Raw genomic sequence first — 15,348 nt, forward strand, 5'->3', positions numbered from 1 at the left:
ATAGATCACCTCTCTCTACTGTGAGTAGAGATTTAGAATCTTCAGAATCTAGTTTCATTCATATATATATATATTTATTTATTCATATGTATATATGGCTTCCATTGGTATATATTCTTGGATTCTGTCAGTAAAAACTATTAATATTCTAGCAGGCCTAAGGCCGGGCATGGTGGCACACGCCTGTAATCCCAGCACTCGGGAGGCTGAGGCAGGAGGATCGCTGTGAGTTCGAGACCAGCCTGGACTACATAGTGAGTTCCTGGTCAATCTCAACTACATATTGAGACCCTGTCTCAAAAAACAAACAAACAAAAACCAACCAACTAAACAAACAATATTGTAGCATTCTTTTAGGTCCTTTGTCAGCTTTCTTTCTTTGTCAACTCCTGATCATCTGTATTATTTAATCCTAGTTATTGGTCTAATGACCAGGAGTGGATTTTGAGGTAGAATTGGATGGGAAACCACATATCTTTCCTTTCTTTCTTTCTTTCTTTCTTTCTTTCTTTCTTTCTTTCTTTCTTTCTTTCTTTCTTTCTTTCTTTCTTTCTTTTTCTTTCTTGACAGGATTTTACTATATAATTCAGGCTGGTTTTGAACTCACTATATTAAAAAACCCAGGCTGGAATCAAACTCATGGCAATCCTCCTGACTCAGCTGGGATTACAGGCATGCCCCATCATGCCTGCCAGGAGGCACATATTTTGTAAGGCCAAAATCTCTGCAACATTTTATTTATTTATTTATTTTTGGTACCAGGGATCGAACCGAGGACCTTGTGCTTGACGGGCAGGTGTGGAGCCACTGAGCTACATCCCTGGCCCTGCAACATTTTAAAGTAGTAGGAAAAGCTCAATTAAAAATAAAATTGTTGGGGGGATTGAACCCAAAGTCTTGTGAAGACTAGGTAAATGCTCTAGGGACAGCTAATATTTAAGAAGAAGAATATAAATCCCCAGAAGTACAGGGAAAACCGGATTCATGGTTTCAAGAATGCTGACCCAGATTTCATCATCCAAAGTCTCACATTTCTACTTCTCTCTCTTTTTTTTTTTCCCTTGTGGTCCTGAGAATCAAAACCAGGGCCTAGCACATGATAGACAAGAGCTCTACCACTGAACTATATTCCCAGCACTCTGCTCTTTCTCACTTAGGACCCTAACCTTGATGTAGCCAACCTTCCAGGGGTGAGAATCCAAAACTGTCTAGAGTTCAATTCTCAGTCTGAGCCTCAGGTTTTTCTCCCTTTTGGCTGTGCGAGATGATAGACGCTTTTACATGCTGCCAAGAGAGCCTTTTGACTTTCCTCCTTTGTTGTGTCTGTCTCTAAAGGATCTAGTATTGCCAACAACAAACATTCTACTACTCAAATATCTGATACATTGTGCTCCCTCACATCCCATGCATTCCTCTTCTTGGGCAAAATATCCCAATTTACCACTGGTAAAAATTTTAACAGTTGAATTTCTTTTTTGTTTCTTTTTCTGAGGGAATCTTGCTGTGTAGCCCAGGCCGGCCTTAAACTCATGGGAGTCTTCCTAGTTTAGCCTCCCAAGTGCTATGATTACAGGCTCGCACCACCGCACCTGGGCTCTAAACAGTTGAAAAAATTTTAACAGTTAAATTTCTATCACATGGCAGTGTTAGTAGATTTTGGAACTGTTGACTGTTTTTAGGGATTCTTTCTGGATTCTTGGTATCCTGAGCAAAGAATCAGAGAAGACATGTGATAAAAAGGCAGTGAATGGGCAGGGGATTTAGCTCAGTGGCGCCATGCCTGCCTCTCAAGTACAAAGCCCTGAGTTCAATCCTTGGCACCCCCTCCAAAAAAGTAATGAATATTTACATTTATTAAAATAGGAAAAGAAGTACAGTCTGCAGAATAAGAGTGGGCTACTGAGAGAAGCTCACAGTGGCCACAGGTTAATGGCAAGGGTCTTCTGTATCTCTCATTCCTCAGCCTGCTGTCATATCTAGGCCATCCTGTCAAAAGCCTGAGTGATTTAGCACAAGATATACAAGAAGAATTGAAGATAGCTCTGATTGGTTCCAGGTGCATGGTTTAGAACTATGTTGCGCATATGTGTTGTGTCTTCACTTGTCCAGCCAGCTTGCCCTGCTCTGATCTCCTGCCTCAGTAGGACTTTAACAGTCCTCTGTCCCTCACTAGTGACAGTATCCTCAGTGCCAAGAGGCTGGTGAGTGGATACCATTTTAGAGTTTGCTTTCTTGTATGATTCCTGGCACCAATTATTGTAAACTGGTTTTCACAGGAAGCAGAGGTTTGCATCCAGTTAACTCAGTGGAGAGAGCTTTCAGGATCAATACCTGTGGAGAAGGGAAAGCAGTAGCAGAGGGCAGAAGTTAGGTTGCAGGGCACCCATGAAAAGCCTGAACTTCATCGTGGGCATGGTGGTTTACCCCTGTAATCGCAGCAGCACCTGGTAGGCTGGGGCAGAAGGATCACCATGAATTCAAGGTCAGCCTGGGCTACATAGTGAGACCCTATCTCAAAAAACAGAAAAAGAAAAGAAAGGAAAGTCTCAACCTCAATTCCACGCAGAGCACTGTAGCTAATGGCTCTACAAAGTTGTAGAGTTGGAGCTGGGGTGACTGGCCTTTATGCCCTGCACTAGTCAGTTGCTGTGGGCTGTGCTGGAAAGAGGGCGTGACTTTCCATGAGGGAGCTCTTCTCAGCTGAGTTGAGTAGCGGGATGAATGGCCAGCTGACAGCCATCAACATTCCCAGCAGCCCCATGGGGTGTGAAGTTTTCATTTGTGAAGAGTAGAGATCTGAGGAGCACAACAGTCACTGAAGTACAATTCCTATTGTTTTGAATCATTACAGGGAAATCATTGTATAATTTAAAGCTTTATTTTTATACAGAGATACATCCCTAGACCTTTTTAAAATTTTGAGACCAGGTCTCACTAAATCGCTAAATCACCCAGGCCATCCTGTCTTCCCTGAGTGCTGGATTGTGTACGTGTACCACCACACTCCAGCATAAAAAAGTATTGAAGAAAATATGAGTAGGGTTGGGGGTAAAGCTCGGTGGTGAGTACTTAGCATGTAGAAGACCCTGGATTCAATCCCCAACACTAAATCCAAAAAACCAGAACAAAACAAAACCTACAATAAAAAAGAATAAAATAGAAATTAAGAGTTAGATTTCCAGTACTCAGCAGGTTGAGGCAGGATAGTGGCGAGTTTGAAGCCAGCCTGAACTATAGAATGAAAATTTGTTTGAAAAACAAACAAACAAACAGGAGATTTCCATCAAAAGTTAACCACTGTTACAGCTGGACATGGTAGCACACGCCTGTAATCTCAGCACTCAGGAGACTGAGGAAGGACAACTGAGTTCAGCCTGGGCTAACATTATGAGACCTTTTCTCAAAAAATGAAACAAAGACACACAGAAAAATCCCACAACAAGAAAGTTAACCATTGTTAATATTTTGGTATACGCCCTTTAAATAGTTCACATTCAAAATTGCACATATAAGGCTGGGATTTAGCTCAGTGATTTGGTGGCCTGCCTTGCAAGCCCAAGGACCCGAGTTCAATCCCAGGACAAAAAAAAAAAAAATTGTACATACAAAATATATGCACATGTAATTTTATAAACATGAGACTGTTATATATATTGTTAGTAGCTCTGTTTTTTAGCCTGAGTTTTTGTTTTTGTTTTTTGTACCAGAGATCAAACTTGGATCCTTCTGCTTACAAGGCAGGTGGCAGAACCACTGAGCTAGATCCCCAGCCCTAGCCTGACCTTTTTTGGTGTGTGTGCAGTATTGGGGATTGAAACATGGCCTTTATGTTGAGCTACATCCCTACTCTCCACAGCCACCTTTTGTAAAATTTTATTTTGAAGCAGGGTATTACCAAGTCACTAAGTTACTCAGCTTGAACTATGATTTCTCTGCTTCAGCCTCCCCAGGTTCTGGGATTTCAGGCATGTGTCACCCATTCAACTTTTTTTCTTTTTAAATTTATTGGTAAATTTAAAGCAAACAAAAGCATTCAACTTTGATAATGCTTTATAAGGATGTTTTCCCTGTGACCATATTTCAATAACAACCTTTTGTTGTAATTAGCTTTTTTTGAGACAGGATCTTGCTATGTAGTTCATGTTGGCCTTGAACTCACTATTCAGCTGAAGCTAACCTCAAACTTATAGAGATCCTCCTGCCTCAGCCTCCAGGATGCTGGGAGTTATAACAACCAGTTTTCAGAATTTTTTTTTGAGAACAGTTTTCAATGTAGAGAGCAGAAAGTAGAATTTCCGTATTTCTCCTACTCCCCAGTTTCCTCTAGTAACACTTTTCATTTGTGTGATACACTTGGTATAATTGATGAACCAGAATAGATACACTGTTATTATTAGCATAAAAGGACAGAATCACAACAATTTAAAAAAAAAACTCCTTTATTTGCAATCCCAGAATCAGGAAACACTTCATTTCATAAATCTAAATAAGTCTGTGATGGACTGAGAGAAGAGGTTTGGTTTTATAAACAGAAAAGGCCTGCAAGAAAGCCAGAAGCAACAAAATGTAGATTGATCATTTTAGAGTTACTTTCTTTGTTAGGCAGTGACAGGGAGACAAAACAATTGGTTAATACCAGGTTTCTCTTAAGGGTAAGTAGGAGGCATAGGGAAAAGAAAAGAAGGGAAAGGAATAAATATGCGAAAAGGAAAAAGAGGAAATAAGGAGGGGTGGAGGGGCTGAAGAGAGAGCAGGGGAAGGAGGAAAAAATAAAAACCAAGATATATCATGTAAAGGTACAAATTCTCAATGATAAATGTCATCATATTGCATACCTAAAATGTGCCAATAAACTTAATAAAAATGTTTAAAAATTAGGTTACCTTTCTATAAGGATTAAAGCAGAAGGAACTTTGTTTTGTTTTTTGTTTTTTGAGACAGGTTCTCACTACGTAATTGAGACTGACCTGGAACTCACTATGTAGCCCAGGCTGGTCTGAAACTCATTGCGATCCTCCTGCCTCAGCCTCCTGAGATTATAGGCCTGCACCACCATGCCTGGCTAAAGCAGAAGGACCTTTATTATCATGCTGATTGAAACTGGCTTGTTTGGGATTTTTGTTTTTTTCCTTTTTGTGGTGCTGGAGATCAACCGCTGGTTCATTAATGCTGGTCAAATAATGCATTTAAAAAATTAGTATGTGTTTGCAGTACGCAATGTTTACTTTTTTGTACTGGAGATCGAACTCAGGACCTTGTGCTTGTGAGACAGGTGTAGTGCCACTGAGATAAATCCCTGGCCCACTGTTTACATTTTTTCTGTGAAGTTCATGCAATTTCATCTTTTGTACCCTTTCTCTCCCTCTCTTCCCCTCCCTCCATCTCTTGATTCCCTTCCCATTTGAGAAAGATTTATTACCCTGCTTTGTATTATTTTGTATTTTTCTCTCATATAAGAGAAACCATGTGATATCGAAGCTGGTTTATCTCACTTACTATGGTAGTCCTACAAATGATTCAGGTTCATCTTACTTTAGGACAGAGTAGTACTTCAGCGTATGTAAATGCCACATTTTCTTTATCCAGGCATCTGCTGGAGACAAACTATTTCCAAGATTGAACTATTATAAATTGTATAATGGCTGCTGTAAACATAGAAGCTGTGTTTCCCAGACTCTGTATTATCCCTGTCTCCTGATTTCTGGGAAAGTCTGTAACAGCTCAGTTTTAAAATGGGGACAGGAGGTCTGGGGATTTGGCTCAGTGGTTTTGCTCCCTGCCTCACAAGCATAAGGGCCCAAGTTTGATGCCTGGTACAAAAAACAAACAAACAAACAAACAAAAAACAAAAAAATGGCGATAGGGAACATCAGCATGAATAACTCTTATTTGGATTTTAGTCTAGACTTTTGAGGTATCCAGTAGAAGTTAGTTCAAGACAATGGCCTTCTGTAATTTTTATTTACCATTAAAGTTTAAATTCATAGTTTATATGCAGGTTTTCTCTTTGGGTTGTATAGTTTTTTGGGAATGTTTTGTTTTGTTTGAGACAAAGTCCTACTATGTAAGTTAGGCTGGTCTTGAACTCATTATGTAGCCCAGGTTAGCCATACAGTCATGGTGATCCTCCTGCCTCAGCCTCTTGAGTGCTGGGATTACAGGTATTTGCTGCCACGCTTAGCTGTGTTGTATAGTTTATGGATTTATTTATTTATTTTAGTGGCATTGGGGATTGATGCCAGGGCCTCACACTATCATAGCCCTTTTTATTGATTGATTGATTGATTTTTATGTAGTTCAGACTGGCTTTGAACTCACTATGTAGCCCAGGCTAGCCTCAAACTGGCAGTAATCCTCCTGCCTCAGCCTCCTAAGTACTTGGCATGCACCAACATGCCTGGCACCCTTTTTATTTAGAGACAAGGTCTAGCTAAGTGGCTAACTTGCTTAGGCTGGTTTGGAACTTGCCATCCTCAAGCCACAGTTTCCCAGAGTTCCAAGATTACACTCCTGCCTCATACACACTAACCCCCATTGCAGCAAACTGAGATTACAGGTGTGTACTGCCACCTCCAATTTATAATATCCATTTTAATGGCTGCCTAGCATTGTATTTGTGGGCCATTCAATTTTTTATTACTGAACACTGATAATGGATACAAAGTTATATGATTTAAAGGCTACAACTGGGTGTGGTGGCAAACACCAGTAATCTAAATATTCTGGGAGGCTGAGGCAGAAGGATTGCAAATTTGAGCCCAGCTTGGTCAATTTAGAGACTTAGTGAGACCCTGTGACCAAAATAAAAAATAAAAAAAGGACTGGAATTGTAGCTCAGTGCTAATGTTCTGGCTTCATCTTCTGTACAAAAACAAAAAACCCCCCAAATAAGTAAACAAATAAAAGACTAGAATGGTAACTACAAACCTTGGATTCATATAGCAGCCATCAAACTTGCTGACCTGGCATTTGCCCATGCACTCATACTTAGCTGTGTACACTGACCTTCCACTGTCTTTGGGCAAAGCAGGCATTTAACTCCAACAAAACTATCTTGGAAACCAGAAGAAAACATCTGGCATTTACTTTAGGAGAACTATAAGCAACCATCTGTCAATTTTTCCTTCCAAATTTCTGGGAATTTTCTTTGTCAACTCCTTGTCATAGTTAGTGGCACCAGAAGCAAATGGAACAATTGAGGTCTCTCATGATGTTCAGGGCTGGAAGACTGGGGTCCCAGGGCTTCCTGCTGCCCAGGTGCACATCCTTGTAGGAGGCCTGCACCCTCTTTCTGTGGATACGAGTCTCATCCTCCTTGAGTTAGGCAGCTAAGCACAAATATGCACTTGGGTCTCTATATAACATGTCCGACTGAGTGGCCCAGTGAAGGCTCAAATTCAGCTGCACTCAGGTTACCAAGCTGTATACCCTGGCACAGCATCCACTCAAGCTTTTTTGTTTTGAATAAAGGAACTTTTTTTTTAAAATCAGGGATCTAACTCTGGATCTTAAATTTGTGAATTAGCTGGCACCACTGAGTTAAATCCCAGACCCTAAAGGGACATTTTAGGCACATAGTTGACCTTGTCCTGGAGCTTACTCAGGTTATTTAACTGTGTTGTAATTCTGTGTTAACATGTTTATCTTCTTCCTGAGATCCTGGATGACTGAGACCTAGTCTTATTTAACCTTTGTTCCAATGGCAGCACAGGGTTTGGGATATAGGTAGATCCTGCTGCATTAGCTTAATGAACTTCTATAGACAGTGGTCTTTTGGCCTACTGTTAAGACAGTCCACTCTTCCCATCGTTGAAGTAAAATAACAACTCTTCTTTAAAGAGAATACTGTAAGAAAATACTTGTTTGTTCTAAGCCAAATATGAGTGTCATCCAGGAACATGGATTTAGGTAACCTTGAATGACATGTACCGTTGTGGAAGAGGTTACATAAACATATAGTCAGAACAAAAGCATATATAAATACATTTATCAATTAAATTGGCAGAAACATCAGTTAAGCAGGCTATAGCAAAGCTGGGAAATCTATTCTGCAGATTTTAGATGGGATAGCATTCTTAGGTTTGAGGCTGATAGAAACTTGAAGATAGCTATGCTTAGAGACACTGTCGAAGAAGTTTACACACTAGTCACAAGAATGTTAGGCTAGAACCAGGCATGGTGGCTCACTCCTATAATCTCAGCACTTGGGAAGCTGAGGCAGGAGGATTGTTGAGAACTTGAAGCCAGCTTTGGCTACATAGTGAGTCCTTGGCCAGTCTGGACTACCTAGTGAGTCATAAATAAATTTATCATGAATAAATAAATGAATGAATGTAAGTTAGGCCAAAGACAAAAGTTAAAGTGGCTATGGTAATACTGGCTTTGATTTACAAAATTCTATTACTGCACAATCATAATTTTTTCCTTTTTCTTTTTGGTACGGGTGATTGAGTGCAGGACTTTTATATTGAGCTCTTTTTTATGTTTTATTTTGAGTCAGGGTATTACCAAGTCACTAAATTTACCAGCCTGGCTCAAACTTGCAATCCTCCTGCCTCAGCCTCACAGATTGCTAGGATTAGAGGCATGTGCTACCGTGCTTGGCTACAATCTTGATATTCTAGTCAGTCATGGTCCAACAGTTTGTGGGATCTTTAATGTAGATGATGGTTCTTTAGGGAACTTCAGTTTTTTTTTTGTTTTTTTGTTTTGGTATTGGGGATCGAACTCGGGCCCTTGTGCTTGCCATGCAGGTGGTGGAACCACTGAGCTAAATCCCTGGCCTTACGGAACTTCAGTTTATACTATTCTAATAAATTTATATTTTACTATTTTATAGAATGCCTCTTTTTTGCGATAGGGTCTCACTATATGGTTCAGGCTGGCTTTGAACTCACTATCTAGCCCAATGTGGCCTTACATTTGTGGCAATCTTTCTGCTTCAGCCTCTTAAGTGCTAAGATTACAGGCTTGTGCCACTAAACCAAACAACAGTATGCCTCTTGTCGTGCTTCCAGTTATGTCTTTTTATTTATTTTATTGGTACATGTTTGTACTACATGATTAAATTCCTAGTGGAAAGTTGGTATATGTACATAACACATCTTTTTTTTTTAATTTGAGACAAGATCTTGCTATGTAATTCAGGCTCGCCTTGAATTTGCAGTGATCCTCCATCTAAGTGAGCTGGGATTACATGTGATGTATGTGTCACTACGCCTGACTGTACATAACACATTTGTCTTAGTTACTTTTCTTGCTTCTGGGATAAAGCAACAGACACTCACAAGTTAAAGGAGGAAAGTTTTATTTTAGCTCACAGTTTGTAGAAGTTTAGTCTATAGTTGGCTAGCTGCAAGGAAGGTGACGTGGTAGAGGAGAAACAGTCCATGGTAGGCAGAAAGCAGCAAACCTGTCTTCCATTTTTTCCTTTTTATTCCATCCAGGCTACAAGGCTATTGGTTAGTACCACCCACACCCAAGGTGGGCCTTCCCATTATCCATACCCAGAACTGTAATAAACCAGCCAGTAGGCTAATCCAGTTATGACATATTCTTAATCCAGTATCATAGACTGATGGTCCAGCCATCTCCAAAAGCTACACCTAGGAGCAGATGAAGCTTTGGAGAAACATCTAGATATAAGCCGTAACATCATCTTAATTCTTTTTTACATCCTCCTCCTGTTATGTTTTAAACTAGGTTTCCTCTTGCTCTCTCTCTCTTTCAGCAATGGGGATTGAATTTAGGGCCTTCACAATGAGCTACTTGCCAGATCTCTTAATTTTTATTTTGAGATAGGGTCTCGCTAAATTGCTAAATTACCCATGTTGGGTTCAAATTTTAAATACTCCTTCCCCAGTTTCTCAGAGTTCTGGGATTATAGATATGCACCACCATGTCTGGCTTATTATTTTTTTTTTCTTTTCAGGATTTGTGATTGAATCTGGGATGGAATACATGCTAGGAGGCATGTACTTTACCAACTCTCTCTCTTATTTTTCATATCTAGTTCTTCATCTCTCATTGATTCTGTGAATCAAGTAACTTTTCAGAGATTGGTCATTGTACCTTTGTTCTCAGACCCATCCTCTGCTCTTCTGAAAACATCTACCAGTTCCTGTGCCATCCAAATGGAGACTTACTAGCTGATTTAGCCAATGGGAAATGCAAGGTTAAGCTTGGAGATGATGTGAAAGGAACTGGTAAATGACACACAGAGACACAAGAGTGGGTAAAACAAACAAAAAGTTTACTTTGCTAGCAAAGGATCTGTCTTCACCAAGGCCTGTGCCAAATGACCAACCCTGGGCTGGGTTACAATCTGCCTTTTATAGGAGTTTTACAATTATGACCTCATTTTAAGTAGTTTGATAAGACATTCCAGTTCCCACAGTTCCCATCACAAATCATGGTCACAAGACAGTTTAATTTTAACCCAAATGTAGCACCTTCTTTGTGGTTAGGATGTTCATCTTTAGGATTTGCCTAATTAGCTATTCTAACCCACGAGAGTGGGGTCAGGGTTAGGAGAACAGGACTGGTGTCATTCCCTCCATCTTAAAAGGTATCTTAATTTGAACATCTGATCTCACCCTGGGGATGCCACTAAGCACCTTCAGCATCTGTTAATCTTTAACATTTTAAACTGGGGCTACATTCCTTTAAGCTTTGTAGCTGATCATGAAAACTCTGGTATCATGGTCTTAAGAAACGAGCAAAGCAAAGCAAATTGCACAAGTGAAACACAGTGGTTATTCTGTATTTCCTTAACATTTTTTAGATTTCAGACTATTTGCAGAAGTTTTCTCTATCAATGACAGGAAGGGAGAAGCCAAGGTAATTCTCTCCTGGCATTTTGTCAGTGGCTGCATTTCCTATTTGGTTGCCCATTCCTCTCCTTCCTTGGTTCCAGGTCCTGCTGCCCACCCTACTCCAGCCAAGTCTTATTTCCTCTACAGCCAAAACAGAAAACTTGATTAATAACTTTTCAGTTATTTTTCTATGCATAAACACATATTATATATACATAGCTATATAATATCTATACACATATTTTCTTTTTGCAAAAGTAGAAACATGCCTCATTTTGTATCTTGCCTTTTTACTTCAGTCTAAAATTTATACTGCTGTCAACAATGGATAAGACTGTATTCCTCAGGCTGGGGATTTAGCTCAGTGGTTTCACTGCTTGTTTTGCAAGCACAGGGTCCCAATTTCGATCCCTGGTACCAAAATAAAACAAAAAAAAAAGACTGTATTTCTCTCACTGTGAAGGACCTGGGTTCAGTCCTCAATACCCTCTTAAAAAAAAGAAAGAAAGAAAGAAAAAGGAATGGTATTTCTCAATTTAAGTGTGATGGTGGCTCACATGCTAGAAGACCTAGCTACTTTGGAGGTTGAGAAAGGAGGACTGCAAGTTCCAGGTTAGGCTGAGTGACTGAGATTCTGTCTCAAAATAAAAAATAAAGAAAGTCTAGCAGTGTAGCTCAGAGTAAATTATTTAGAATAAGTGAAGCCCTGGGGTCAATCCCCAGCACTAAAAAAAAACAACAAAAAAAACAACAAAATTAAAAAAAAAGTCTGAAAGTCAAGACAAAGGGGTGACACATGCCTGTAATCCTCTCAATTCTGGGAAGCTGAGGTGGAAAGATCACAAGTACAAGCCTGATCAATTTAGTGACACTATCCCAAAATAAATAAAAAGGCCTGTAGATATAATTCAGTGTGAAGTCCTGGGTTCAATTCCTAGCACTGAAAAAAAAAAGGCCTTGAAAATTATCCTTGGTTCCTCTCATTTTCTCATACCTACATCCAACCTGTGAGCAAATCCTTACGGTTCTATCTTCAAAATATACCAATTTATGATCACTTTCACTGATACTGCTCTGATTTATAGTACTATCATCTCTTGCCTTAGTTACTGCAATGATTTCTTTTTCCACTCATTTTCTTCTTTAGCTTATGCTCATTAGAGTAGCTGGAGTGATTCTGTTGAAAATTTGGATTATATCCTTTCCCTGCTCAAAACTCTCCTATGGAAACTCTAGTCATGGTGGTGCACACCTGTAATTCCAGCTCTCTAGAAGGCTGAGGTAGAAAGATATTGAGTTTAGAGCCAGCCTAGGATATATATTAAGTTCTAGTCCAGTTTTATTACATAGCAAGACCCTGTCTCAACCCTACCCCCACCAAAACCAAGTGTGTGGCTGTGATGTGGTGACATGCGCCTACAATTCCAGTACAGGGGAGGCTGAGGTAGGACTGCCTAGAGTTCCAGGCCAGCCTGAACTATAGAGTAAAACCTTGTCTCAAAAGACAAACCAAACCAAACCAACAAACAAAAAAGAAACTGCTCAAAACAAAATAATAGACAAAAGACTCCATCTCCTATTGTTTTGTGTTTTGTTTTGTTTTTTTTGAGACAGGCTCTCACTATGTAGCTGAGGCTGACCTGGAACTCACTATGTAGCTCAGGCTGGCCTCAAACTCACAGCTATCCTCCTGCCTAAGCCTCTGGAGTGCTGGGATTATAGGCCTGTGTCACCATTGCCTTTTAAATCATAGAGTAAAAAGTTGAAATCCTTACAGTGACCTACAGTGGTATGTGATTTAGCACCATATTATCTCTCTGACTTCATCTCCTATTAGTCTGCTCTTTGCTCACTCCATTCTAGCCATACTGGGTTGCTCACTGTTTCTAGGACATAGACAGTGAGCTTCTGCTTTAGGACCTTTATACTTGTTCTTTTGGCCTGGATTTTTTTCTCCTAGATATCTTCCTGGCTCTATTCTTTACTTCTTTCAGGTCTTTACTCAGATGTTATCTTGTCAGTGAGGCTTTCTTTTGTCATTTTCTAAATTTCAACTACAAATAGTTTTTTGATGGTACTGGGAACTGAACACTGGGCTTTTGCATTAAGCTACATCCCCAGTCTTTTTTATTTGAGATAGGGTTGAGCTAAATTATCTGGTTGGGTTCACGGTTGCAGCACTCTTCCCTTAGCCTCCCAAAGTGCTGGGATTACAGGCATGCACCACTATGCCTGGCTCAACCATGAATATTTTCTATCTCTTTCCCTGCTTTAGTCTTTTAGCACTCATTACTATTACATTCCTCTAGAGTGTGAGCTCCATGAGAACACATTTGCGTGGGATATTTTTAGTTTGTTTTATATGCTGCTGTATCTCCAGTACTGAGAACAGATGCTAAATATTTATTGAATGAATGTGTGAATGTGCAAGAAGTACCAATATACTACACATGGATATTTGTTACCTCTTTCCTGATTTCCACACTCATATTTGACATCTCTCCAGAAAATGTTGCCATCCTTTTAATTTCAGTTTGGCCCGATGAATTTATTGCTCCTTAGCTAAACACAGGTGGTACTATTGAGTTATACCCTCAGTTCCAGGTCATTCTTGTTTCTGCTAGTAAGAGACCTCTTTTTTTGTTTTGTTTTGAGGCAGGGTCTCATAATGTAGTTCAGACTGCCCTGGAACTCAGGATGTATCCCAGGCTGGTCTCGAACTCACAGCGATCCTCCGGTCTCAGCCTTCAGAGGAGTGCTGGGATTACAGGGGTGTGCCACCATGCCAGGCTCCTCCTTCCTTTGTTATTGTAATGTTAAATCTTCCAATCCATAAAGAAGACATAAATAATTCACTATTTCCCCTCTTATATTAAGTACCTCTAAGGCCAGAGATTTAGCTCAGTGGTGCTGCCACCTGCCTTGCCAGAGTTCAATCCCCAGTACCACCCCGAAAAAATGTCTAAGTCTAGTTGGGTGTCTCTCCTGAGTTTTATCCCAGTTCATCCCCTAGCCTCCATCATCCACTGCTTCTGCTTCTAAGTATGAGTGTTTTTACAAAATGTAGGAATTTATATGTAACCTCCAATCTCCTTTTAGTGCTTGTATTTTAATTTTCTGGAATAATTACATTTCTGCTCTGGGTATGTAAAGAACGTGTACACTCCCATGTTTACTTTTATTTATTTTTGGTACTGGGGAATCTAACTCTCGCTTGCGAGGCAGGAGGCGGAACCACTGAGCTAAATCCCCCCAGCCCTCCCATGTTTACTTTTCCAGCCTTGTTTTTCTCCAGAATTTAAGTAGCAGACAAGATAATGTTTGTTCTTTGAAGGATGTGGCAGTTTTAACCCTAGCTGCCGCATTTTAGAACAGAGGCAAATTCAACAGAGAACAAAAAATTGCCAATTCTGGGTTATTTGCCTGCTTAGTTCAGCAGGTAAAGCAGAGCCACATATTTAGACAGAAGTAAATTTTTTCAAAGCAACAAATTCAGGTTGGGGAAGTTACCTCAGTGGTAATTAGCTTGCCTAGCAGTCTCTCTGTAGCACCTGTTAGACTATGATTACTCCCTGACTTTTACTAGAGTTAACTGTTTATGCTTTTATTTCTATTGATTAGGATTAGAATTGAATCCAAGGCCTCACACACAGAAGACAAGTGTTTTTCACCAATCTACACCCCCAGCCCTCTATTAGAAACTTTAGAGAACAAAGACTTATTTAATTCATTTACAAATCCTCCATACATCTAATTCCAGACAATCAATAAACACAGACGGCAGGAAGGTTTGGGATTAGATTATCTGGTTTAAATTTAAACCCGTTTGAATGTCAAAACTGGAGGGAGATTAGAAGTCGCCTTTTAAAGTTTATTCATCTAAACGGGGAAAGTGAAGCCTAGACAGGGTATGATTTATGCCAGGTCGCTGATACAGGAACAGAAAATAGACGTCCTAATTTTCAAGTGGGACTCACTGCTGTCTCTCTTCAGCGCTTCGCAAATCAAGACTCTTGGGCTGCGCGCTTTGGCCGCATCTCTCACCCCGAGTCTTATCCTTCTAGCAACCCTTTTCCTTTCCTCCTAAAACCGGGTCTGCAGGGTTCATCCATTCCAATTGCAATGCTCCAGGTGTTAGGAGTTGCTCCGCCTCTGGAATGGGATTAGTTACGTCACCAACGTCTCCTCCCATTGGTCGAGGCGGGTGGAGCGCGGCGCCCCGACGTCAGACGTCAAAGGGGCGGAACGACGGGGAGAATAGGAGGGAAGTAGGGCTTCAACATGGCGGCTGCAGTATTGGTGGTGGCTCCGGGGACGGCCTGGCCCGGGTTAGGCAGAGTAGGGAGTGGTGGCGTTCGCTTTCCCTAGGGGCATTGGAAGCTCATCGAGGACCGAGCCTGGGAAGCCAACCGTCGCCAGCACCTTTCGGCTTTTGGGACGGCAGCGGCGTTCAGGTGAGGGGGCCTCTCTGGGGGAGGGGGAAAGAGGGGCGGAGTTGGGGGAGGGGGCGGGGACCCGTTGACCCGCGGAGGCG

The 15,348-nt window shown here is 40.7% G+C and overlaps 1 protein-coding gene across 2 annotated transcripts in view; it reads left to right on the forward strand.

The window, feature by feature from the left end:
* The first annotated feature begins 15,094 nt into the window (after window positions 1-15,094).
* Ubap1 (ubiquitin associated protein 1) overlaps window positions 15,095-15,348 on the forward strand; it is a 59,542-nt gene continuing 59,288 nt past the window's right edge. For both annotated transcript variants that reach the window (XM_010619223.2, XM_033759058.1), the window contains exon 1: window positions 15,095-15,268. The gene's annotated coding sequence lies outside the window, so the exon portion shown is untranslated. The remainder of the gene's footprint in view (window positions 15,269-15,348) is intronic.

This window comes from Fukomys damarensis, unplaced genomic scaffold (genome assembly GCF_012274545.1).
Source record: "Fukomys damarensis isolate Sample0158 unplaced genomic scaffold, DMR_v1.0_HiC HiC_scaffold_36, whole genome shotgun sequence".
NCBI lineage: Eukaryota > Metazoa > Chordata > Mammalia > Rodentia > Bathyergidae > Fukomys > Fukomys damarensis.